Raw genomic sequence first — 24,604 nt, forward strand, 5'->3', positions numbered from 1 at the left:
GAATCTTGGCTCAGACACTAACTAGATGTGTCACCTTGGGCAAGTTACATAACCTCTCTGGGCCTCACTGTCCTGATCTGAAACAGGAGGACATTGTAATACTTAACCTCACTGAGTTGCAATGAGGTTAAATGCAATAATGTATATGCTTACACACTGTAAGCTTTAAATATTAAGCAACTATTGAAAGGGTTATGTGACTGTGAATGAGGGCCTGCATTTATGTTAAAGGAGGTAGATGGGGCTGTTATGTCAAGAGGCCAGTGGCTCTGTTGGTAGGGTTCATGGAGCAAAGGCCTTGGCTGGGTCACCACAGTTGAAGGCCTTGACCTCAGAACACCAACTAGTTCACACAGTGGGGGTGTGGAGTTCCATGATGGGATTTTTTTGTGTCTGTATCCAGAGAACTCCCTTCCCAGCATCAGGGTTCATGGAGGCCAAAACAGTTATCCAGATGCTGGATGCGTATAAGATCAGAGAAGGGCTGGGGGAGGCGGGGAATCCTGAGGGATATTTCACCCAGGCTCATAATAGTGTCCTCCTCCCCACCCACCAGAGCAGATGTGTCTGTCAGTTTAATTTTTCTTCCTGGAAAAGCACCAGCTAAGTATTACGAGTCTTGCTATCTTACTTCCCTCCTCTACTACATCAGGGAAATACAGTAATGGACACAGTCACTGATGCTTCCCTAGCTATGTGACCTTGGGCTGGTTATGTCACCACTCTGAGCCTGTTTCCCCATTTGTAAAATAAAAATAATAATACTCACTTTGCAGGGTCATTGGGACAGTGAAATGATGCCATCTATCTACAATGCCCTGGCACTGCCTGGCACTTGATAGGTACTCAACAAACGTTCCTCTGTCCCCACTTTTCTCAGACCCATGCAGACTGCATGGCTTTCCTTCTACTAGTTGAGTCTTTAACCCGATGATCTGGCTTTGAAGCCAGCACCTGGGGTTTGAATCCTGACTCCACCACTATTACTGGGTGGCCTCGAGCAAGCCCTGTCCCATCTTGTAGCCTCAGTGTCTGATACCTCCTACGACTCAGAGTTGTTGTGGAATGAAATTATGTATGGACTTTATCTCTAGTCTGGTCCCTTCCAGCCCTGGCATGCTAAGATTTTTCTGATTCTAAAATCTAAAGTTGTACAATTCCATGCTTAGATGGATTTATGATATAAAGAATCCACAATTCAGTTCTTTGGTGAGTCTTAAGATTAGGTAATTGCATGAGCATAACAGTTTCTGGTCTAATAGAGAAAATCGGTAGAAAAGTGTCCTGCACAGCTGATCAGGTCAAGCCAACAGCTATCTTCATTCTTTTAGTTTAGGGGTTCTTAACTGAGGGGTCCAGGTGGGCTTCAAGAAGAGCTCCGGAACCATCTAAAATTTATGCAAAACTGTGAGTAAAGATGTGGAGTTCATTTTCTGAGAGGAAGACTCATAACTTTCAACAGAATCTGTACGGAGGCCGTCCTCAGAGGCTTCTGCCCTGGCTAGTGATCTCTGTCCATGCCACGGCAAGAATACAGCTCTGGTCTCGGAGTCCTGTGTATGAGTTCTGCTTTGAGTCAGTCTACCTGAGGGCCCTAACCCAGCTATTTAACCACTCTGAACCTCAGTTTCTTCATCTGTAAAGTGAAGATAATGATTATTTACTTCACAGGGCTGTTTACATGGGAAAATGCAGATAAATCACTGGGCACACACACAGTGCCATTAAATACTGATTCCCTTGACTTTCCTTCTTATGGTTTGTTGTTTTTGTTGTTGTGGTGAAATGATAAATTTCTGAGAATTTTAGACCATTCTTCTGCAAACCCTATTTACATTTTACTGGCCTGAAAAGTAATAAATAGGCTCTGTTCAAATGATTTTTAAAAAGAGAGGGAAAAAAAAAGCTAAACTGAAATCGTAAAATAACCCAGAGCTTCTCTGGCCTTTGTTTATGGTCTGGTTACAAGACAAAAGGAAATAGCTCTTTGACATAATGGATGAGAAAAATACTGGGAACAGAGACCTTGGGTCCTGAGCAGACTGGTTTCCACACAGGCTTATAGCTGTGGACACCTTGAGTTGAGAAGATGGAGTCTCCAGGAGAAGGGAATGGCTGGTGTGGCCCTGAGAAGATGCGGAGATTTAGAATCCAGTTAATTGGCTTGGTCTCAATTTAGAGCCTATGATATGGCTGCACTGAGTCCTCTGAAACATACATCAGACATTGAAGATATCAGTTATTTACTCGTCCATCCAACAAAACTCATTAGACAGTAGAAAAGGACAGATGAATAAGGCATGATCCCTGCCTTCAAGGAGTCAGTTTTGAGAGGAAGGAGAAAGGGAAAGAGGCAGCAGCAGCACAGAGGGAGAAGTGCTTGGGCAGAGGGAAGTACATGGGAGTATCTAACCCTGCGGGAGTCGGGGTGGGGGGGAGAAAGACTTCCTGGAGGGAGAGAAACTAGGGCTCAGATCTCCAGGAGGAATGGGAGGCAGGCAGGAGAAGAAGGAGTGGAGCAACCTTCCTGGCAGAGGGAGACTTACAGGAGAGAGCCCAGATGCCAGAGAAGAAGTGTGTCCAGCGTATTGGAGGGTGGTTGGGGCTATGCCAGAAGCAGCAGGTGATAAGTAAATAGAGGCAGAGCCAGACCATGAAGAGAAGGAGACAGATTTGTGAACTATGCAACAGGTACCTTGAACAAGCAGTACTCACAGGGCACAATTATAAAATATGTTTTGTCTCCCATTGACCCCACAGATAGATGGATATTGATTCTAGATCTAGAGATATAGAAGCTTGGCAGGCCCCATGACTCTCCAGTCACTCTCAGGAAATTAAAAGTTGTCTCATTAATTCTGGCCACACAACAGTCTCAGTTCAGCAATGACTATGTCTGGTCCAGTCAAAGCCATCGAACCTCTTCAAAGTAAAACCCTCCCCAGCCTTGGGCTCAGGCCTGTCTCAAACAGGTGACCGAGGTGACTGAGGTGGGAAGGGTCTGGCTGGCCTCTGTTTCCCTGACTTGACTTCCTGCTCTTTCCCACATCTGGCTAACCCCAGATGTTTACCCCTCCAAGGTTGAGCAGATGAGGGAAAGGAGAAAAGGGGCAGGAAAGGTCTTAGGTGGCTGGTACTCTCATGAGACAGCATGGGCAACCTCTTGTAAGCAGCTTCCGACGTGCCTTTCCCAGTGCTGGAGATCTGTCGATGTGGGCACGTGCATCTGCTCAGGTCAGTTGTCCATGGCTCCTTCCTCAGTCCCTGCTGATCTGGCAGTTTACCTCTGTTGGGATCACCACACCTCCTGAGTGGGCCTCTTGTCTGAGGGTGAGCTAAAGGTTGCACAACTGGTTTTCTGGTTTCTTTTTGCAAGTCCTGCATGGTGGTTTCACACCTCACTTTGAAATGTGGCGTCCATAGTCTTAGGTTCTCAGCTGAAACCAAAACTAAGAAAGATCCATTTTAATGGCGTGTTCCAATATCTAACAGGTAGGATTGAGTATCTGTGGTGATTGCTTGGGTGTGGGGGTAAAGGAAGAAGTCAAGGAATATGCCCAGGGTCTTGACTTAAACAGCATGGTGGGTGGTGGGGCCAATCACTTAAATACAGACTGTTGGAGGAAGGGGCTGGAGAGGGGGATATTTTGAGCTCTGTTTGGGATGTTTTGAGTGTAGGGGGCTCATGTGACATACAAATGGAGAAGTTTGATAGGCAAATGGCTCTACAGGCCTGAAGTTCTGGAGAGAAGCCTGGGCTTTGGACCAACTCAATAGATTTTTGTACAAGGTACTAAGGTACTATAAAGTCATAAGGAAGGAAATGATTTTCTTGGTCAGCACAGTCAAGGTAGGCTTTCCCTTGATGAGTTAGTGAAAAGAATGATGGACTAGGAGTCAGGATCCCAGTTCCAGTATGGCCTTTTGCCTCTTGCCCCCTCATAAAGCTGTGTGATCTTGGTTAAGTCACTTCACCTCTCTGGCCAAAGCCTGATACGAGGTAGAACCTCAGTGAATGCCAATGAATGAATGAATGAATGAATGAAGTGGAAGCAGTCCTCACCAGCATCTGCTGGATAGCTCACCAATAGGGCAGTGAGTGATGTGATCTGTGGTGCTCAGAGGAATCATCTACATTTGTGTGTTGAGGTATAGGGGAGGGGTGCGGAGGGGTACTGCCTGGATTTCTTTCTTGGGGAGGAGGCTTCACTTTTTAGGCAGAAGAGTAGGAAGCAGTCAGGTCTGACCTATTGGTTGGCATTAAAGATACCTAGGTACTTCCCAGTTCCTGTTTGTCACACCCGGGGGCAAGCCTTTGTTAAGATTCATAAGCCAAATACGCCTCAATCAGTCGGCTTTGGAAACAGAAGCTGAACTGGACTGAAGCCTGTGGAGTTTTTTTCTCTCCTCCATGCAGACGAGGACTAGAGTTTGATCTTTAAATATGAATGCTTACTGAGTGACTGGCTGAGTGAATGGATGATGAATAGTAGTCGTGATGGTAAAAATAATAATATTGAGATGTGCTTCATGAGAAGGGTCAGGGGCCCTGCACTGGAATATTGACTTTGCCTCTAACTTGCCATGTAGGTTTGGGAAGTTCTGTTCCCCATTCTGGGCCCCACTTATCCTACCTCCAGATTAGAAGCTGAAATGATATGATCTTCGTATTTATTTCCAGATAGATAGATAGATGGATAGATAGACAGACAGAGAGATATAGAAAGAATCATTTGATTTTTGGCCTTTGAGATAAGTACCTCCATTTTACACACAAGGAAACTAAAGCTCAGAAAAGTCAAATACTGTGTGCAGAGCTGCACAGCTACTGAGTGGGAAAGTGGGAATTTAAACCCAGATCTGTCCAGCTCCACAGTACGTGCTCTCTCGGTTCTGCCTGACTGGCTTTGTCTCACCTTCCTCCCTGCCCTGCAGTCGCCCAGGTTCCCTCCACTTCCTGGAGGACAAAAGCCCTTTCTTGAACCCCACCGAGGTTGAGACCCACCAGCCAGCTCCTGCTCGTCCTCTAGGCCTGCTCTCTGTAAGCCCCCAGCCTTGACCTGTTTGTAATCCCTGTTCCCCAGGAGGCCACCCGCACCCTCCCTGCAGGGTCCGAGCTGGGCTGTCTTGCCCTTTGTGACTCCTGCCTTGGCCCTACTGCCTCCCACCTCCAGGTCAAAATAGGCCTCCTGCCCAGGCCTAGAAAACCAAAATGCCATTACCTTCCCCCAGCCTCCCTCATCCCTCCCCAGATGAGGTTTCTAAGGGTGTTATCTGCTGTTGTCAAGTTTATAGCCATAATTCGAAATGCTGTTAATATTACTGACAGCAGAGAGCTACAAATTACAAAGTTGTAAAGTTACTTTATGGTGATAACTGTCAGCTTTCACTAGCAGCGCTGCTGGGCTCCATGGAAACCAAGCTGATGATAAAGAGAGTGGATATTGTTTCAGGATTATGGCTGTTAGCTGGCGGTCAGAGAAATCCTGGCTGGTTCTTAAGTAACTTGAACCTGTTTGTTTACATGCATGTGCCCTTGCACACTTAGGTGTGCACTTACTTGTGATCTCATCCTCTTGTTGTCCAAATGTGGGGAGAGCCCCAAAAGTGGAAGGACATTACCCAAGATCAGTTCCAACCAGTCACAGATTTGGGCCTAACTTTGACCGGCATAGAGAAAAATGAGAGGGACTCTCTGCCACATTGCAGGTGTTTAATAGATAATTGTTGCCTGGACGAATGCCTGGAACACTTGGAGGGCTTAGGCAATGTTAAGAACAAACATGTTGAATAATTTCTGCCTTCAGAGTAAAACAAATAAAGCAAAAGCAGCTATGGAAGGGCTGATTCGGAGAAATGAGGTTTCCTGTGTAGTAAAATGGTTTAAGCATCTTAACTGATCCCATTAAGCTCGATATTGGTCAACAAGGCAAATGCATCAACCCCCACATCTGCCACATGCTGTCCTCCTGCTGAGATTGATGCTGAGTGGCTGCGTTAACAGAAGCAGATGTCGGGAGCAGGGAGGTGCTGGCCTTTCTTTGCTGCACTGTGTCATCGACCCCTGGAGCTCTGTGGTCGTTTGGGCCCCTCTCTGTGCAGGACATTGAGAAGATGATGCACGGCCTCTGGAGGACTAGGATGGTAAGGGAGCATCGAGCTGGTGCACCAACTGTCCCGGTTTGCCCGGGACTGAAGGGTTTCCTGGGACAGAGGAGTTTCAGTGCTAAAACCAGGACAGTTCCGGGCAAACCAAGATGGTTGGTCACCCTACCCAAGCTCTGACCTGTGAGGAGCTGTAAAGGAAGTGAGGATATTTTCCTTGGAAAGAAGACATTTGGAGGCTACATATTTGTATTGGTCAAATATCTAAAGAGCCATCACAGAGCAGAGGGAGTAGATCTGTTCTATGTGGCCCCAGAGCAAGAGCCGGGGGGTTGCAGCTCCAGTTTGAACCTCTTTGTGGAAGATAAAGACAGAGCTGCACTTATTAAACACCTACTGTGTGTCAGGCCCAGGATTTCTGGGGAAGCAGAGATGAGAGGTCATGGCCTCTGCCAGGAGAAGTTCCCAGTGTGGTGGGGGAGACAGGCAGGAGAGTGACCACAGTACAGTGTTGTGACAGAGGGGGGCACAGGAAGCAGTGAGAAGGAGCATAGCACCCAGCCTTGGGGTGCCAGGGGTGGGAGTAGGTGCAGCAAGGAAGGCACCAGGGAAGGGCCTTGCAGGGAGAGAGAGCAGCGTGGGCAGCACCGGGAGCATCGAGAGAGCTGCTTCCCTCTTATGGACGTGCCTGGGCCTGGGGTACACATTGAGGAGTGAGAGGTGATGAGGCTGGAGAGGACTGTGGGGACCAGTCAGTGAAGGGCTGGTGATCCACGGCCACACCAGCATTTCAGGGAGAGCGCCACGGCAGCTTAGGGAGGATGGGCAGATGGGGTCGGCTGGAGACGGGCAAGTGCAGCACAGACAAAGGTCGCGCCACCTCACCAAGTAACACGCATCTGCCCCACCTTCTTCCCACTCTTTTCATCCTGAAAAGGATGTGATCCCTGGGAGACAGGCTCCAAAAGTGAGTCAAAGGATCCCCTTCTTCCCAATTCCCCTAGAGAACCAAGAGTTCCAGTTTCTCAGATTATCCCACGTGACCAGAGGTTTGGGGATATCTCCTACTAGCAGCATTGTGTAATGGACAGTGTTCCGATGTGAGATTCACGAGCCGTGGACTTTGTTAATCTGGTCTCTGCCACTGACTTGCTGTGTGATCTTGAGCAAATCACTAGCCTTCCCTGAATCTCACTTTCCCATCTGTGAAATGAAGGGTTTGGACAAAGGTTCCCCATCCTCCAGACTTCATTCAAAGAGTCTATTTAGCTTGGACCTAACTCACATTTATTGAACATCTACTATGGACTGGACACAGTGGTCCCTAGGATTTTGTCAGACCTCTGAAGGCACAGGCCATTCTCTACAGGACCCCCAACCCTCCTTTTCTTCCAGAAAGACCGGGAGCCAGCACCTCAAATCTCACTTCTCAAGCTGGCAGACTGCATGCCCAGCCGAGACATGCTGCCTGTCTGGGGTTTCTTACCCATCAATATTTTCCTCAAGATGATAAATGTCCTGCCAATAAGAGGAGGCAGCTGCCAACTCTGTCTGAGACAAGGGCGTTTAGCTGGGGTTGTGGCCGTGCTTGGATTGTTGATGTGTCTCGAGAGGGAGGAGGTGGGAGTCGTGGCTGGGAGGAGGAAAGATGGAACTTAGGGGGAGGAGAGGGTCAGGGCCGCTGCTCTCAGTCTATGCAGATTTTGCCATGAGTCAGTGGAGAGGAGAGAGGAGACAGAAGATGCTTGGATTTTAGTTCAAAGCAAAATATATTCATGGTATTTATGGAGCTCCTGCAGAATTCTAAGCCCTGGGTGGACCACCAGGAAATGAACAGCACTTATTAGAGCCATCATCTTGTTGATCCCCACAACAATCTAGAGAGATGAGTATTATTATCTGTATTTTATAAACAAGGGAGGTGCATCTCATCCCCCTGAGTGCCTATCCTAAGCTAATCCTGCCTATCCTCTACCCCCAGTTGGAGAGTCACAGAGGCTCCAGGAGTCGGATGGAGGAAGGCTGGTCAGGTGACCCAGTTTGGTACCGTTAGATGGTAGATCAATAGCCTCCCAGAAGCTTGAATTTGTTTCTTCTGATGTCAAATCCGAATCTGATTGCCCCAGTAGAGGACACTTTCTTTGAAGAAACCAGCCATGTGGTAGAGGAGATGTAACTAACAGATGCCATTGTTCAATAACAGTGAAAAAGAACATGGCCTTTGGAGCCACACTGACCTGGGTACAGATCTTGGCTCTGCTATCTACCAATTGTGTGACCTTGGTCAAGCGACCTAACGTCTCTGAGCCTCAGTTTGCCATCTATAACAATGATGATTAGGATACCTCATAGGGTTGTTTCAAGTAGATAGAAACATAAAAAAAAATTCTCAGGTGCCTAATAGATTACCAGGAACATGGTGGGCACTCAATAAATGATAGCGTTATTATTACTGTTACTAGTCAAGTACTGAATTGGGTGAAATCTAAGTAATAAATTTCTGGGCCATCAGGAAGAGATGGAATCAGTGCAGGCTGGAGGTTTCATGGAAACTTCCATGAAGGGTTCTTAAGATTCTTAAGGGGTTCCTAAGATTCTTAAATAGCAATCTTCTTAAAAGTATGTTTATAGTTCTCAGATATCCTGACGGAGTCAGACTCCACTATCTGCACTCATGTGCATAATTCAAAACTTTTTACCAGGACGAAGTCATTAACAATCAGGCTCAGGGCTCAGTTATGGTCAAGATCTGTGACTGAGGCCAAGACTTAATCTGTGACAAGGTTAGGTATTTGGTGCTCAATTAGAGACAACATATGTAAGCCCGCCTTAATTCTGGTATTGAGGAAACATGTCACGGTAAAGGGTTAACTGACTTGGGTTCTTTCCACCCCCCCAAAGCCCCAGTAGATAGTTGTATGTCATAGCTGCACATCCTTCTAGTTGCTGTATGTGGGACGCGGCCTCAGCATGGCCGGAGAAGGGGGGCGTCGGTGCGCGCCTGGGATCTGAACCCGGGCTGCCAGCAGCGGAGCACGCGTACTTAACCGCTAAGCCACAGGGCCGGCCCCTGACTTGGGTTCTTATCATGGAATGTTAGAAGTGGAAAATATAGTGATTTTTATTTTTTTAATGTGCTCACAGACAACTGGTGCTCCATCTCTGTGCCTCAGTTTCCCATTCTCCCTGCTGTGCCCACCTTGTGAGTGGTTGTGCAGATCAAGTGGCATAGTGTGCAAGAAATGGTTTTTAAAATTAGTCCGCCCTGTACTCAAAGAAAGGATGATTCTTGGTGAAGGGGAGGAGGATGAGGGGGCACAGGGAGAAGTTGGAGGCATGTTGCTCTTCAGGACAGAAATCTAGAATAGGGTAGAGGCAGGGGCAAGGCCAGGGGAGGCACCGGGCTGGTGTAGGGGCAGCCAAGGGGGTCCCAAACCAGATCATTGCCCATCCCTTGTCTACAGGGATGTGCATGGGGACCTGGCTCCATCAGAGAGGTGCTGGTAACCGCCCACCGACCTGAGCAAGAGGCTGGCCTCTCCTCCCAGCTCTCTGCCTCTTGCTGCCTGCCTGGCAGGGCCCACCAGCTGCAGCTTTGTTGCTGTTGCCTGAGGTTGAAGTGCCCTCTCCTGGCCCCCAGGGTGCATGGCTGCCTTTGAGAGGCTAGCTTCCTCCCTGCAGAGGATTGGGAGGCTGCCAAATCCTTTGTCTGGGCTGGGATCTGAGCTCTGGGGGGCCTGAGCCGCCTTTGGGGGACGGAGGAGGAGGGGCACCTCCTATGCCCTTCTCCCAGGTTTCTTTCCTGCATGGACTTCCCTCCTCCCCACCTGTTTCTTCCCCTTTCTCTCTCTCATTCTCCTTTTTTCCGTTTCTCTCTTTTGTTTGACTCTGTCCCATACACGTACACATGCTCCCACTATCTCTAGGGTGCCCTCTCTCACCTCTCCACCTGCTGGCTTCTCCTCCTCCGACCTCCCTTCTCCCCTTGCTCTCTTCCACTTTTCCTTTCTTTCTCTTCCTTGTTTGCTCCCTTCCTCTCTCAAGGCGAACAGTGGAAAGGTTTTGCACCCAAATCCACATTTGACTCCCGTATTCTCCATTTACACATCTTGAGCAGGTGCTCGGTGCTCTGACACCTTAACTGATGGTGACAGTTGAGGGAGGTGGCGTGTGTGCGGCCGAGCAGGAGGCCAGCTGCCCCGGGTTGGCCTCAGCACTCCCCTCCCTGCCTGTCTCCTTGCAGCCCCACTGTGCTGGCCCGCCTTTCTGTTCTTCCTCTCCTTTCTTCTCCGGTCCTCCCTCCTCTCTCTCCCTCCTCCTCTTTCCCCTCTCCTCATACTTCAGTTCAGATCTAGATTCAAATACCAATTTTGAGCTTTTCAGGAAAGTGGGGACTTGACCTTCACCTTGAAGGAACTGTCTTTCAGGGCTCACTGTCTCTCTCTTCTGCCTCCCCAAAGGGGTACAGAGCGGCTTCCTGACGAAGTACGTGATCCGGGACTGTGAACTGAGCTAAGGGACAACCAGAGGGTGTCCTAATGTCAAGGGGAGTGTCTCTTCCCAGTGTCCTATGGGGAAGGCGTGTGGTGAGGAAGAAGTCATCCCTGGGGCCCCACAGACATCCTGGTGTATATGTGTGTGGGCCAGTTCTTGTAATTTGCTTGCTCATTTATTTACTATCTGTACTAATTCCAACAAAAGCACCTGCCACAAGAAAGCAACACAAAGTATTTCCCAGCATTGAGCTCTTCAGGAAACATCTCACCCAGGGACCGTGTTGGGAGGAGTGACCTCTGGCCTCGTGAGCACTCCTGCAGCATATGCCAGCCCCAGGGCCATGAGGTTGCCTTTCATAGTGTCCCTTGATGAGAGCCAAGGGCACAATCCCAAAACACGCTCCATGCTCTCAGCTATCTGAGGTCTAGCTGTCTGCTACACTAACACAGGCTGCATCCTCCACACCATTCTCCGGGAATGTTGTGTCTCATGCCAGCTTTGGAGAAGCCAGGACAGCCAACTGGTCCAGGCTCAGGCAAGGACCAGGACTATAGGTATTTGAGCTGGCGTGGTTCAGTGGTTAGGATCCCAGGTTCTACAATCGTACGGATCTGGTTTCCAATCCTACCTCTGCCATTTCTAAGCCCTGCACAACCTTGGGCAAGCTGCTTCACCTCTCTGGACCCCAGACTCCTCACCTGCCAAATAGAGATGATGGTGCAAACTTTCCAGAGTTTTTGTGACGTTAAATGAGAATGTATGTAAGCACTTAACACCCTGACTGGCTGCTAGAAAGGGATGGTAGTTATTATTACACATTCCAATTCTGCTTGATAACTTCATGGGGATCCCAGTAGGTCAGGGATCTGTTGAGTATGTGAAGGGGAGGCTAACCAGTTGGGGGACAGACTTCATGCCTGGGTGGAGGACCATCCACACCACCACAGAGACACATGCACCCAGACAACTAGTTTTAAAGCAAAGGGGATTCTTCTTTTGAGTTCTCTCACAAGGAAGATGTGACTGTAGTCTGCCCTACTTATTTGCACTCAGGTTGGATTGGAACATCCCAAACTCACTTCCCCTTAGCTAAGCATTTTAGTAGTAACATGTGCAGGTGGATGTCCCTGGGATTCTTGGTATGCACAGCATTTAAAGCGTGAGGAAGATATCTGAGTCTTGGAAAACTGAGAAGCTCTTGAGAGAAGGAAAATCCTTACTGATTGCCTACCACATGCCAGGCACTGTGCTAAGGGTCTTGTTAGCTTGATTAATTCTCACAGCAGCCTTATGAAGGAGTCACCATTTTCCTCTTGCAAGTGAGAAAATGTTGGCTCAAGATATTAACATTCCTGGGGTCACACAACTTATACTGAGCAGAGCCATGCTCTGACCCCAGAGCCCTGTAGTCCCCCAGCACCTGCTCCGCTCCCACGCTCGCATTCAAACTGTGAGATCTCACCTGCCCCGTCCCACCCACCTTCCCAGCCCTCCAGCCCCCACTGCGCCTTGGGGAGGCAGCAGACCACCCAGCCCTGGCAGAGCAGACCCCTCTCTCCAGATGTGCTGACTCACACTGTTTCTCCTCTGCTCTGGTTTTTTCCTGAGTAACTGTGAGTTTTCTCTTGGCCTAAACGCCTCCATACCTCCTCACCGGAAGGTAATTGTTGAGGGAAAGTTACTGGGCTCTGCTGAAAGTCATTTTTAGATTCAGAGCAGGACAAGTAGGAACAATGACTTCACATGTGCATGACTAATTCAAAGCACTTTAATCTTCCAAATGTCAAACTTTATGGTCAGTGGCTGTTCTATGGTGAGCAATGGCACTGTGAATGTTAAAATACCACGATGGTCAGGCATCAGGATGGATGGGAGTCTTTGTAAGGGCAAACAATCTCCAAAGGTGATGGCTGGTGCTGCAACCAGCTTTGAAGTACAATCTGAAAACACAATGTCATTGTAAGTGATTGACTACCTAAGATTAAGATGTTCTAGGTAAATGCACACATTAGCACGAATCTTTACTACAACCCTGAAACATAGACATTATGTTCCCCATTTGGTGGGGTGTGTGGGGTGGGGAGAAGACTGACACTCAGAGTAATTAGGGGATTTGCCCAAGGTCATGTAGTTAGTAAGCGCTTCTGCTGATTCTCAGACTCAGGTCTGTCAACCTCCAAAGCCTGCTCTGTTGCTGCCACATCAATTGCCTTTTGCCTCCATGGCTTTAAAGCAACAAGAACTCATCCATGTTGGATCCTTCAATGATCAAAGACAGATTTGGAACAAGTAATTCAAGTCCTACTTTATGTAATCTTAAGTCTGTGTCAAGAAACAAGGCCTTAGAGAAAGCCCATTGGGTTCTGGCCTCCTGGAAGTCCGGGGAGCCAAGCTGGAATCCAGACTACCAGAAACTTACTGTGTGACTCGGGGACTTCATTTTCCGTTTCTGGGCTTTCATTTTATGCCTATAATGGTGTTACTGGGATTCATGCATAAACAAATATTTGCCAAACACCCACTCTGAACGAGGTCCCATGCTAGACTTTGGGGATCAAAGATGACTAAGACATTGCTTCTTCCCTCAAGGAGGTTGTTGGACTAGGGAGTCTCTAATGTCTTTTGCTGTTCAGACAGTCTATGAACTCAAATTGCAACCATAAGTATGGATGACGGGTCAACGGCCTTTGACCCACTTCAGTGTGTCTTAGATCTAATGGAACCCAAACACAGGGTTTTGAGCTATACCCCAGTGGGCCCAGGATCAAAGCACACACAGAGACCAGTGGGTCCAGGCAGAAAGTCAAGTGAGCACATAGAAACAAACAGGACCGGGCCGGCTCCGTGGCTTGGCGGTTGAGTGCGCGCGCTCTGATGCTGGCGGCCCGGGTTCGGATCCCGGGCACGCCCCGAGGCACCACATCTCCGTCCAACCCGAGGCCGAGTCCCGCGTACAGCAACTAGAAGGATGTGAACCTACAACATACAACTGTCTACTGGGGCTTTGGGGGGAAAAAATGAATTAAAAAAAAAAAAAAAAAAGAAACAAACAGGACCCAGAGACTGGACATTGATTTATTCAATTATTCATTCATTTATTTAGCAAGGAGTTTCTGAGCCCTCCTTCTGTGTCAGGCCCCATATTGGGCATCTGGGGACACAGAAATGGGTCAGGTGAGGCCCCTGCATTCTAAGAGTACAACCTGATGGAGAAGTTGACATGTAGACATTACAATTAATGGACATTCTAGGCCAAGGCCCAGAGACATGACACAACGTGCTGTGTTCAGGAGCTGGAAATGTCTGGAGCTTCAAGTGCTGGGAAGGACCATGGGCGGAGTATTCTTCTTCACCCCGCTGGTCTTGGGTGTATCTAGGTGACTTGCTTTGGTGAACGCGATGCCAACAGAACGGACTCACATGGAGGTCTTCAACGTGCCTGTGCAGTTTGGCTTGGCGCTGGCTACTCCAGTGATCCACCAGAAGAAGAGCGTGTCGCAGGGAGCCACTGCCGCCTCAGCCCAGCCCCGGGATGAAGACTGGGGAAGGCAGACCCGAATCCTACCTGCCGCCTACAGCCGAGCCAGCCTGAAGCCCTACCTTCTGGCCAAGTTTCTACTAGATCGCTCAAGCTGGCCACCTGCAGACCTAGGAGAGAGAGAAGGGAAAAAATGGGAGGTGTTTAAAAAATAGATAAGGGTCGGCCCCGTGGCTTTGCAGTTAAGTTCGTGCGCTCCGCTACTGGCGGCCTGGGTTCGGATCCCGGGCGCGCACTGACGCACTGCTTCTCCAGCCATGCTGAGGCCGCGTCCCACATACAGCAACTAGAAGGATGTGCAATTATGACATACAACTATCTACTGGGGCTTTGGGGAAAAAAAAGGAGGAGGATTGGCAATAGATGTTAGCTCAGTGCCGGTCTTCCTCAGCAAAAAGAGGAGGATTAGCATGGATGTTAGCTCAGGGCTCATCTTCCTCACACACACACACACAAAAAGATAAAATTATTAGGGGAGTGAGTGACGAGGCTGGGCAGAGGGGTGGGGACCTTGTTTTAACTTGTTTAATGTGCCCTACTGAGGAGTGTAGGTGCTGGTCATTCTGAGTGAGGGATGACGTGATCAGATTCGCAGGATTCTTGACTCAGAGAGAGAGACAGCAACCACAAGACCCACGGGAGCTCGAAGGGCCACAGATGACTTCCCAGCTGAGCCTTCCATCAGGTCGGCCTGTGAGGAGCACAGCAACTTCTATGCGCCACAGCTGAGGGGGAGAGCGTATCTCAGAGATTCCGCCCCTGAGTGCTGCCATACCAAGGTACTGATACCTCAGCCCACCAGCAGCCTCACAAGGCCTGGAGCCGCCCAGGCCCCAGGGCCAAGAGCCTCCAGTAGAAGGCAGCGCCTCACTCCTTCCTTCGCTGTGTAAACAAATACCATCATTTTCTCTGAGTCTCGGCATGAAGGATCCGGAAGCACTGGCTTAGTGTCAGGGATCCAGGCCCTCCCTGCCCTGCTGAGGACGTGCCGTCTGCTCTGACCTGTTTCCCCCCGACAAGGTCAGTCTCCTTCAGGCCCCAGACATGTCTCCCTTCTCTTGGATGGTGGGCAGAGAGCAGAGAGCCTGTGTTGCACCTTTGCATCCATAATATTCCGTCTGAGGATTTTTTATTACCCTGTCGAGACAAAGAGCAATGAGATGCATTTAAATTCAGGACCCAACCAACTGCAGCATCGTGTCTGAATTCTTCACAGCAGCCTCTGCTCTAGCTTTGAGAGCTGCCCCCAGACTGGTCTATACTGGGCGTCTCTACTGGGTGCCCTGTCCCTACCCCCTCCATCCAGTGCTGGGCAGCACATGTGCTCAGATGCTGAAAGATAGGACAGAGTCAGTGAGGTGTAGGCTCAGACTGCTGTCGGAGCTCAAGAACGTCTGAGAGCAAAGGGCTGTGCAATTGGTGACGATTTCTGGGAGGTGGTGGGCCTTGCTAATGACATTTAGCAAGGCACAGTGGCTCACAATTTAGAGGGCTTTCACATACACAGACAGGGTATCACAACAACCCTGTGGAGGAGGAACTGTCATTCCCATTTTATAGCTTAGAAAACAAAGGCTCAGCGAGGTAAAGTAACTTGACAAAAGTGCACAGCCAGTAAGTGGCTGTATTAGTCAGGGTTCTCCAGAAAAACAGAACCAATAGGATGTGTATATATAGAGAAAGAGATTTATTGTATGGAATTGGCTCATGTGATTATGGAGGCTGGCAAATCCAAAATCTGCAGGGTGGGCCAGCATGCTGAAGATGTAGGGAAGAGCCAATGTGGCAGTTCAGGACCAAAGGCTATTCATTGCAGAATTCCCTCGTGCTTCAGGGAGGTCACTCTTTTGTTCTATTCAGGCCATCAACTGATTGGATGAGGCCCACCCACATTATGGAGAATAACGTGCTTTACTCAAAGTTCACAAAATAATCTCATCCAAAACATCCTCACAGAAACATCCAGAATAATGTTTGACCAATTCTCTGGGCATGTGTCCCAGCCAAGTTGATACATACAAGTAACCATCACAGTGGTGGGGCTTGGGTTCGACCTCAGGTCTGTTGGCTTCAGATCCTGACCTTGACTACATCAGACCACCCAAAGGGGTCTGTTCTGGATTTTAAAGACGAATTTGAAGGGGTGGCGTTTAGTCCAGTTTAACAACTATTTATTGAGGGCCTTCACTGTGTCCAGCTCTACTGATATTGAGATTCAAAACAAAACATCCACCCTCACAGTCTAGTGAAGGAACTTACAGTCTAGTGGTGAAGCAGAAAAGGCATTCTGGAGAGTGGATCATCGTGAACAAAGGCTCAGTGGTAGAACTGAGCATGTTAAGAAACTGGCCTGTCTGGAGTGGTGAGTTTGTACAAGGGAGGCTTAGGAACTAAGCTGGAAAGGTCCTTTGTGGCCAGATTGTAGAAAGCCTTGAGTGCCTTAGTACTAATTTGGGGTTTTAGCTTATAGGCAATGGGGAGCCAGAGAAGGTTCTTGAGCAAGAGAATAGCATGAGGAAATGACTATATTAACAGGAGGAGCAGATGGTGTATATAGGAGGAGATAAAGAAGGGGAGCCAGGGCTGGCCCCGTGGCTTAGCAGTTAAGTGCACGCGCTCCGCTGCTGGCGGCCCAGGTTCGGATCCCGGGCGCGCACCGACACACCACATGTCAGGCCATGCTGAGGCCGCGTCCCACATAAAGTAGAGGAAGATGGGCACGGATGCTAGCCCAGGGCCAGTCTTCCTCGGCAAAAAGAGGAGGATTAGCATGGATGTTAGCTCAGGGCTGATCTTCCTCACAACATAAAAAAAGAAGGGGAGCCGGGTCAGTGTACCCTAGACCAGTGGCTGCTTCCCCTTGGCATGATTTGGGGAGCGCTGTGAAGTCCATACTTCATTCCTCAATCAAGAAAGAAACAACCAGCAAAGGCCAAGAATTTCTCCTACCTACTGACTTCTCAGGGAAGATGCAGAATTGAGGAAGGGACGCAGTTAAATGGCAGGCACTGCCCTAGGTATTTTCCCTAATTTAATCTCAAAATAACCGTGTGAAGAGGACAGGACAGGGTTTATTGTTCTCCTTTGACTGATGAGGACACTGAAGATCAGAGAGATAAAGTAACTTTCCCAGGGTCACAGAGCTGGTAGATGTGGGGGTCAGCGTCCCGACTAAGCACTGTCTGATTCCACAGGCTGCACTCTTAACCACCAAACTGCAACAGAGGGAACAGAGGGTGGGGTTAGGAGGGGCCCTGGATGCTTGAGTGTTGTAAAGAGAAAAGATCAGTAAATGGAGAGGCCAAGAGAAAAAACAGAGTTGAGGAACCAAAGACCATTTTTTGAAGACTATAATGCCTCACCAAGGCCTGACTCAGGGCTAAGTGCTGGAAACAGAGACCCAGTCATATCTGGAAAGACAGGATGTCAGGTGGAGGAGACCTCAGAAGAGACAGTATCACTTGCCGGAACCCATCCCCAGCGAGAAGCCCAGCTCCACTCACTGTGCAGACAGCATTTACGTTGGCAGTGGGGAGAGGGGTCATTTCTTACTGCTAGCAGGGCCTTCTGCTGGACTCTTGTCCCTGCAGCCGTCCAGTCCTTCCAGGGTTAACCCTCCTGTTCTACAGTGGAACAAGTTCAGAGGAAAGGGCAGTGGTTTCCTGGTTTGCTCCCATCTGTAACCGTTGCCTTACCTGGTGGGAGGCATCATCTGCTGTAATTAGGCTTCATTAAAATGCTGATTAATAACATCTTGCCTGGGCCAGGCATATTGATGGGATTGGCCTAGTCACTGAAAATGTTAGTGTTCTTTGCAGCAATTTACACGCAGTTAACACCCCTGCAGGGCCCAAAGGGGAGGAGACAGCAGAGGACACAGCTGTGAAAGCCCCCCTACACAGGGGAACCAGATGCAAGGAGATGGCAAGAGATGGAAGTGGAGTCTGAACACGAAGGACCTTGTGGGCCAAGCTAAGCTCCTCGTCTAGGTTACAGATGGAGCATCACCAACTGGTGGCCCATGACTGACTCCTTTCTGCAGATGGTGGATTTGGCCAGAAAAATGTTTGCTGGTTGGTGAGTTGGTTGGTTGGTTGGTTGGTTGGTTGAATTCTGAGTTTGAGGGCCTTTGAGCATGACATTTACTATCAAGTTTGCCACTACTCCCCTATTGTTTCATACATGTCATTGCACATATTTACATTATGAGCTCATACTCTGAAGACATTCGAGTTTGTGACCCTGATGGATTAGAGATGAGGTAGTAAAAAGAACAAGTTAATAGGCAGGGGAAGTGTGTAAACATAAGCATGGACATAGAAAGGCAGAGAACAACAGCTGGGTATTGTCAGTTAGGTATTGCAGGGGTGAGACAGTATGAGGAGGAGCCCAGAGGTAGAGACAGTATGGAGCGTCCAGGGGCCCCCTTGTCATCTAGTGTGTTTGGAGTGTAAACGTAGAGTAGGCAGTGGGAGAGATGGGTCAGGAGAAAGCTGAGAAGAGAAGGCAGGAGCCAGAGCCCAGAGGGAGGCCTTGAATACTGTGTTTAATGGGCTTGGACTTGATCCAGAGAAAGTATGGAACCTATTAAAAAGGGATTTAAGTCAGAGAGGGACACAATCATATGCATCTTAGAGATGTCACTCTGGCAACAGTGGTAAGAATGGATTGGACAGCAGCGAGGAGAGACCAGAGGCTGTTGCAGTGATCTAGAGAGGCGGCCGTGAGGCCCGAACCAGGGCAGAGGCAGTGCAATGGAGAGGAGCAAAGACATGGAAGTCATTTCTGAGGTGGACTCGGTAGATCCATCGGTTTCCTTCCTTGAAGGAGACAACAATCCCCCTGGCTGATCACAGGCCTAGCTGTCAAGCCCATTGGGTTTACAGGAGACAGTACACAAACAGAGGAATGTGGGCCTCATACCTGACCTTTTAAAGAGAAATCAAGGCTCTTGGGAAGGCCAGTGTTCAGCATGAGAAGGAAAGAGAAAAGCTCTGGTTTGGGTTTCCTAGTCTCTGCTCTCTTGGATCTCACCATAGCAGCCAAACTTTGCCAAATTTTCATTTGGACTCTCACAGCTAAGCCTGATTTTACAGATCAGAACACTAGGCTTCCCGATGGCCAGCTACTTTCCCAAAGCTCCTAATGGTCGAAGTGTTTTTGTCATATCTTTTTTGTGTTTAAGAATTCGATTTCTTTTTGTCTGTACCAATATGATTGCTGTCTGTTTATCTATCTGTAAATTGCCTTTTCTGTTTCTGTCTCTCTCTCTCTTTCACTCTGTGCCTGTCTCCTTCTGACTCGCAGAATTTCTGTGTCCTTGTGTGTTATTTCTCTCTGTTTCTCTCCCTCTCTGTTTCCCTCTTTTTCTAATTTTCTCTCTCTCTCTCCCCATTGTGTCTCTTTCTCTCTATCCCCGGTTCTGATTAGACAAACGACTCAGGGAGGAGGCCAGTCTCTGCCTGGTGGCTAGGCTAATTGATGGCTGCTATAGAATTGCCTAAGCGAGGAACTCTTGTCATTAGCAAGAGATGGGTTGCCTTGGCCTACAACTAGGAAACCTTTGAAATCCTGCATCTAAATTGCCATTCTTTTGACTGCTGCTAGTGATGCTAATTAGCTGTGTTAATTGGATGTTTTGATATTTGAAGAGCAAAGCAATCCAATTCCTTTCTCCAGAAAGCCAAAATTATTAATGAACTTGGCAGCAGCTTTGGTTTTCTTTCCACAGTGGGCACAGCCAAAGATTTCGGGGCAGGGGAAGGGGTTGTTCTGAGGAAGTGTCTCGCCTGTTCCTGGGGAGAGAGAGAGGCTGGGAAGCTGGCTGTGGAGCTTCCCAGTGGTGAAATCACACAGTGGAACGAAGAGTCTCAGATCTGGAGACCAGAGACCAATATGAGGGACGTGGCTCTGCTCTGCCATTACCTGCCGTGAACCTGGGCAGCCATGCTCCAAGTTTTGCATCCTAGTGCCCAGCACAGTGCCTGGTACACAGTTAGAATTTAACACATATGACTGAATAAATAACCAACAACAGCGTTGATTTTGGAATTGCATTCAAATCCCAGTTCAACCAATTTCTAGTTTGATGGTTTGAGCAAAAGTTACTTCACCTCTCTGGGTCTCAAATTTCCTTCCAACCACATGGTAGTGAACAGTTCTGATAAATATAATTTTCTCTAACTTGCCATATTTCATTGATGCTTTATCATCCCATCACAAATGGCACCTGGTACCCTGCTGGCCTAACCTACCTCTTAGTCTGGCTCGGATTACAAACAATGTGATTAAATCTTAGGAAAAGATAGGTACAGACTTCTGTGGGAACACAGAGAACAGAGCAACTGAGCAACTAATTCAGCCTTGAGGAATCTGGGAAGACTTCCTAAAGAGGGCAGATTTCGAGCTGGGCCTGCAGGGTGATTAAGCATCACAGAGAGGATAGGCAAGAGGGGGAAAGAGAGGAAGGCCTTCCACAAGGGCCCGATGGCCCGGGGCTATGGATGTTTTCAGACACATGAGGAGAAGACAGCTCGGACAGATTGATCATGAGTTCTCGAGACCCAGAACAAAGATGAATGAGTGATTACTGTTTCTTAAAAGTGTTGGTAGAGCTAATCTAATCTAATCTGCCCCTTTACTAGAAGGAAGGAAGGAAAGAAGGAAGGAAGGAAGGAAGGAAGGAAGGAAGGAAGGAAGGAAGGAATGGAGGGAGGGAGGGAGGAAGGGAGGGAGGAAGGAAGGAATAAAGAAAGCTTCCTTAAAACCATAATGTTTAGGACTATTCCCACTTTACAAATGTGATGCTCCTTCTGTGCATACCTCTATTTTGGTACTTTCACTTTGTATTGAAGGATCATCAGAAATTTAGCAGGTAGAGAATTTTGTAAGGACATCACATGGGCAAAGACACAAATGATAATGGAGCATTGGGAATGACTAGCTCTAGAGTATGGCCAGGGCTCGGAGTCAGTATGGGGGAGAGGCTGGACAGGTAGGTGGGGGCCAGATCACAAAAGGCCTTGGTTCCAGGTAAAGGAGATTGGGAATTTGTCCCGAAGGTAATGAGGAGCCTTCTTCAGGTTTTAAAGACAAAGAACCACGCAATGTAGAGATGTTACAGCATCTCTCCCTGATGTCCCTTTTCATAATGCCTATTAGACTATGAGCCCTTAAAAGGAGCTAATCCTATCTGATTTATCTCTGTGTCTCCAGGACTAAGCACAGGGCCAGGAACACAGCAGGTGTTTATAAATGTTGGTTGAAAAAATTGAGGTGGGTGGACAAATTGATACCGAGAAAGGTAAATGACTGTTTACAACTAAACATTGCTATGAAACCTGGTGGCAAAGGTGAGCCTGACCCCAGGGAGAGCTTCTGCAGGTATATTATTACTACATCATATATCCCCAGGCACCAAGTTCCAGGTGATTCAGGGTTTTTGGATTTGAGTGCATCCTGTATGACATGATTTAGAGGCAGGGCTAATTACCCCCAGATCTCTCTTTGTAATACTAAATCTTTTTCCTCAGAAAGCCCAGAGGCATCCGTGCCCAACCTCAAGAAGCTCACTGGCCTTGTGTAACCTCACAAGACTCCCCAGTGTCCCAGGCCAGTGTCCTCTCCTGGGCAACCCATTGCTATTATCAAATATTTAAGGATCACCTATCATGGCCAGAGGCCTGCGGTATAGAGACATGAGTCAGACACCGTTGCTGTGCTCAAGGGCTAGTCTGAACCTGAGCACCTCAAGATGCAGACCCAGTCAGATGCCTCTCAGTAGCCACGGTGCCCACCATACACTGGCTCAAGGAGTTGGTTGAATGATTGTGTGAAGGAACTTGAGGAGATAGAGAAGAAAAGACACCATGTATCTTCTATCACAAGGTAGAAAGCCACAGGTCTCATCAGAGAGGAATGGAGTTCAGAGGAGAAGAGTGTGCTTCCAGGAAGAAGTTTCAAAAATCTTGTGAAGGAGGTGGTGAAGTCTAGGCTAAGCCTTGAAGGATGACCAGGACTGAGACCGAGGTGGAGAGAGAGCATGAGCAAAGGCACAGGCTCTGTCAATAGTTACTCAACCAATGCCCACTCAGTGTCCACTATGTGCCAGGCCCTTGTGAGGTCAATAGGGGTACCAAGCTGCCCTCCCAGAATTTACAATCCCAGAGAGGAAAGAGGCAGGAGTGTGTGTGTGTGTGTGTGTGTGTGTGTGTGTGTGTATGACTGTGTATGTGTGTGTGGGTGTGTGTGTGTTGGGGGTAGAGGGCAGAGGACAGTGGTATAGGATTAAGGGAAGAGTCTGGAGGAGACTACCAAGTTGGTTAGGCCGGGTCCAGAACATTCAAGGATATAAAATTTCAAATCACGTTAAGCCTTTATTCTCTACCAGCTATAAAAGGTGTTTGATGTGGAAAGAAATAGAACGAGCACTTACTGAGCTCCTGCTACATCCCATGAAAAGTGCTTTCTGTACAATATTCTTATTTAATCTTCTAAACCACTTTGAAGTAGATCTGTGCATCCTCGTTTTACAAATGAGGAGCCACGTTTAAGCAACTGTTTAGTGGCGGAATCTTTGTGACTCCAAAGTCCTTGATTTTTTTATAGCACAGCATGCTGACCTGACAGCATGCTCATTCTGTACCCTCTCCATGTGCTCTGGTTGATTGTGTGTGTGTGTGTGTGTGTGTGTGTGCGTGCGCGCGCGCTCACAAGTGCATGCTCCTGCTCACGTTTGCCTGCAAACAGGTACCAGCTGTGGGCTCAGGGAGGTTCTGATTACTTCCGTCCAATTAATGCTCTGTTCACTCTTGCTGTCTCCTTGTGATTAGAATTAATTGCTGCTGATTACACTGTGTGGAAGGGAAAGGACGGTCATCAGCAGTTCCACTCAGGGGATAAAAACATTGTAATGCAAAACAAAACTGCTTCCTGAGGACTTGAATTAAGAAATTCTCTCTGTTGGAGAAAGATTGAGCATTCTGTGACCAAAATCAATATTCTATGACCCCCATCCAGGCAGAACGACAGCCTGCCCCTCTTCTGGTCAGGAGTGAAGATAACAGGAAGTGAGGCAGTATATTTCCTGGGAAAATTGGTTGTGTGTGAAAACTGTCCATGTGATTTTGCAAACCTCTTCCTCCTCTGTAAAATCAGGAGGTTTCATGAGGTCAACTGCAAAGTCTCGTATTAGTCAAAATTCCTCCAGTTGCAAGTGCCAGAGTAGCCAACTCAAACTGACTTAGGTAAAAAGGGGAATTAATTAGCTCACAAAATGTTCAAGTCCAAAGGAATACTGGTTTTAGGCATGCCTGGGTCCAGAGACTTTCACTGGGTCATCAGGACTTGGTCTCCAGCTGCTTCCTGAGTGTTGGCTCCACTCTCTGACAGGCTCTCTCCCCGCAGGGAAGCAAAATGGCTGCCAGCAGCTCCTGGTGGATCCCATTCCTCTCAGCGTTAAGGGTGATTCCGTTTCTCACAAGTCCCAGAATTAAGATTCATGGGGCCATTTGCCACACCTAACTCATCACTGTGGCAAGAGGAATTCAGTACTCTGATTAGTCAGAATAGGGTTGACTATCCCCACTCAGAGTCTGGAGGGGTCAGCTCCTCCTGAGCCACAGGGACTGAGACTGAGGGTTCAATGTGGTAAAATGAGGTGTTGTGAAAGGGGAATAGATTAAGAGCAGGAAAACAAAACAGGACAGATGCCCACTGTTGGTACCCTCCCGCTCCGATATTTTATGATTCTCTAACCACTGGTGCACTAAGTTCAGCCTAGAAAATATGAAGGTCATTAAAGTGTGGGGAGTACTTGAAGTCAGGAGGTGTGGTTAAAGGCAGAAGAGAGGACGCAGTATCTACTTTTGAGCATCTACTTCAGTTAGGCTCCATACTGGGCACTTTCACATTCATTATGTCATGCAATCCTCACAAAACTCTAGTTAGTGGCTATTGTTATTCCCACTTTGCAGAGAAGGAAATTGAGGACTGAGGCTGAACACCTTGTCTACGGCTTATTTATTTATTTTTTTACTTATTCTTCCCACAAATATTCTTTGGTGGAGTTGTACCAGCCTGTGGGGAACGAGGATGGGGAAGATGCGAGCTCTGCCCTCCAGGACTCACAGTCTACTGGGGAGAGAAAGGCAAAGGGCAGTGGAGATAATGGTGCAATGGGTTCAGTCCCGGTGTGGTGGGAGCCAGCTCAGGTCTGCTGGCTCCCAGGCCATGCTCCTTTTTGTCCCCTCCAGGCAGAGGTCCAAGGTTTTCCGCTCTGCCTAGGTGAGGCATTGTTCTGACAGTCTATGGTTCAAGAAGATGTGTGTCCCTGGAGGCTCAGTAGTATCAATTGGCTTCACTCTCTAGCTATAACTAACCTGGTTATCACGGGAACCTGACCCCTTTACCCCAGGGTCACCTGCATGGGACAACAAGGTCATCATTTCCTCCACAAAACCTTTT

At 48.2% G+C, this 24,604-nt stretch overlaps 1 protein-coding gene and 1 long non-coding RNA gene across 2 annotated transcripts in view; one reads left to right on the forward strand and one right to left on the reverse strand.

Moving 5' to 3' along the window:
• The window catches only part of AGBL4 (AGBL carboxypeptidase 4), a 1,245,941-nt gene that overhangs the window by 1,199,602 nt on the left and 21,735 nt on the right, over window positions 1-24,604 (forward strand). The gene's annotated exons all lie outside the window — the stretch shown is intronic.
• The window catches only part of LOC147914049 (uncharacterized), a 74,815-nt gene continuing 63,882 nt past the window's right edge, over window positions 13,672-24,604 (reverse strand). Inside the window, exon 4 of the long non-coding RNA XR_015555754.1 lies at window positions 13,672-14,250. This is a non-coding gene — a long non-coding RNA (uncharacterized LOC147914049). The remainder of the gene's footprint in view (window positions 14,251-24,604) is intronic.

This window comes from Ceratotherium simum, chromosome 22 (assembly GCF_057802395.1).
Source record: "Ceratotherium simum simum isolate JZ-2026a chromosome 22, ASM5780239v1, whole genome shotgun sequence".
NCBI lineage: Eukaryota > Metazoa > Chordata > Mammalia > Perissodactyla > Rhinocerotidae > Ceratotherium > Ceratotherium simum.